We start from the raw sequence: 2,516 nt of genomic DNA on the forward strand, positions 1-2,516 counted from the left end.
CGACTGAAATCAGTATCTTGGATTTGAAACCAAGCGTTGGTGGGGCTATGCTCCGTCCAGGGTCTCTAGGAGACACTCAGTTCCTTGCCTCTTCCAGTTTCTGGTGGCTGTCAGCATCCTCGGCATTCCTTGACTTATGGCCACATCACTCCAATCTCTGCCTCTGTCTCCACAAGGCCTTCTCTTCCGTAGTCAGATCTCTACCTCCCTCCTATAAGTGTAATAGAGCGCTGCAGTGCGCGGCCCTTAGCCCTCGGCCATTGCAGCGCGCCCTTACCGCCGCCCCCCACCTCACCCCGTTACCAGGCAACGGTTACCCGGAGACCATTAATGCCTGACGCTTACAGGGAGTCAGAGGTCCTGCTCAGCCATTGGTCGGCCCTGCAGTGGGCCTCGCCCCCAGTGAGCGACTGTCAAGCTGACACCGTCCCAGGGGCACTGAGCCAAAGGTCGGTGGAGTGGTGGTCGTCAGGTGGAGAGTGAGGTAAGAGGAAGACCCTGGTCTTCTCCTCGGGGCCCTCCAGCTCCCCGGCCTCGGGCTGGCAGGTGAGCTGGGGGCCCAGCGAACAGGCTGGGGGTGTGTCCTGCAGAGCTCCAGAGCCCTGACCAGGACCACCCCCTGGCCCGGCCCAGACCCTGAGGCAGCGGTGACCCTCTCCCCCATCCCTGCCTCTGCGACCTAATGGCAGAGTCAGTTTGCGTGGGACACAGTCTGGGAGACCCGGCCCCCACCGTTTAGGCAGCCTGAGGGCCGGCTGGGTCCTGGGTGCCTGGCTCCCTCAGCGAGGACGGCTGGGCAGGGTCTGGGGACCCGGCCCTGAAGGGAGCCACCAACTGAGATCTGCCTCTTCAGCCAGGCCTGGGCACTGGCGGGAGGACCCAGACTGGGTGCTGGACGAACGCTCTGGGGCAGGGTAACCCTCCCCCCCACGCCCCCCCTCCCCCCGCAGGGACCCCCTTCTCTCAGCCAGGCCTGGACCTCAAAGGATGAAAGTTGTGCCTTGGAACCTACCCTTTTCTTGTCAGAACAGAGAATAACATTTATTTTGGTGGAGGGTTACAGGAACATGGTGACCTGACCATGACCTGACCTCAAGAACAGTGGATCCCACACCAAGAAGTTCGCACCAGCGAACCACGCCCCTCCCCCACCGTTCCTATAAAAGGGCTTTGGGGAAAGCTTTCAGGGAGTTTGGGGTTTTTAAGGCATGAGCCACCCATCTCCTTCATGGCTCTGCAATAAACCTTTCTGTGCTCCAAACTCTGGCGTTTTGGCGGTGTTTGGCCTCGCTGTGCGTCCGGTACCATAAGGACACGTGGTTGTATAAGGGCCCACCCACGTGACCCAGGACAATCTCCTTGCGTCAAGAGCCTTAACCACATCTTCAAAGTCCCCTATTGCTGTACCGGTCTCAGGGGTTAGGACTTGGGTGTCTTGTCGGGGCCGTGGACCACACCTCCCTTCCGCAATGCTTCCTGGAATCAGCGTCCCAGGAAACGAGTCTCACCTCATCTCAGGGTGAGGACCCCATCTCTGACCGTGTCGTTTACCAGGGAACGAGATTCACTCTTTCAGGGAACCATTTACCCATGTTGTTCTCACATTCACTAACAATTACACTTGCTGGAGTCTGAACAAAGTTGTTAACGTTCTTTGATGGTTGTCTGTTAACTCACAACCGTCATTCCAAGGTGGAAGGAGTGACTGGCTTGAATAGGTTTTTGGATAGTATTAATCCAAGAGAAAGAAATCGGGGAGAATCTAACAGGGACTCTCACTGCCACTTGAAACACTTCTCAGCTTCACTCTCTTGGTTTAAATTTATAATTTGATATTTCCAGTGGGACAGAAGTTTGGGTGGGAGGGTCATGGGCCAGAGAGAGCCCAAACTCTCATAGCTGTGGATTTTCACTTGCCGTGGGCTGTGGGGATAAGAAGTGAGAGAGGTGAGTGCTTCCTGGCAGGCCCCTCTGGGTGGGCAAGGGTGAGAACACCCCTAGTTCCCCGTGGGTGTGGGTGTTTCCTCGGCACCAAGGCTGAGATCACGAACCCGTGGTCGACACTGCAACTTTCACTGGAGGGGTTGGAGTTACCATACTGTGTTTGGATATGTTTGTTTGCTCACTTACTTGCTCATTCATTCTTTTTTTTTTCAAATTGAAAGATTCTTTAACTTCTATAGAGCTTCACAGTTTTCAAAAGTTTCACACACTATTTCACATAATCCCATAATAACCCTTTTTTCCCCTACCCCTTTCCCTTTTCCCCGGTAACCCCTATTTTGTTCTCTATGTCTGTGAATCTGCTTCTTTTTTGTTTTATTCACTAGTTTTGTATTTTTTAGATTCCACATATAAGCGATATCATACAGTATTTGTCTTTCTCTGTCTGACTTATTTCACTTAGCATAACGCCCTCCAAGTCTACCCCTGTTGCTGTAAATGGCAAAATTTCATTCTTTTTTAGGGCTGAGTAGTATTCCATTGTATATATGTACCACATCTTTATCCATTCA

The 2,516-nt window shown here is 53.1% G+C and overlaps 1 long non-coding RNA gene across 1 annotated transcript in view; it reads left to right on the forward strand.

The window, feature by feature from the left end:
- Window positions 1–444: 444 nt before the first annotated feature.
- LOC141276585 (uncharacterized) overlaps window positions 445–2,516 on the forward strand; it is a 10,103-nt gene continuing 8,031 nt past the window's right edge. Inside the window, exon 1 of the long non-coding RNA XR_012326475.1 lies at window positions 445–484. This is a non-coding gene — a long non-coding RNA (uncharacterized lncRNA). The remainder of the gene's footprint in view (window positions 485–2,516) is intronic.

Source organism: Tursiops truncatus, chromosome 15 (genome assembly GCF_011762595.2).
Source record: "Tursiops truncatus isolate mTurTru1 chromosome 15, mTurTru1.mat.Y, whole genome shotgun sequence".
Classification (NCBI taxonomy): Eukaryota; Metazoa; Chordata; class Mammalia; order Artiodactyla; family Delphinidae; genus Tursiops; species Tursiops truncatus.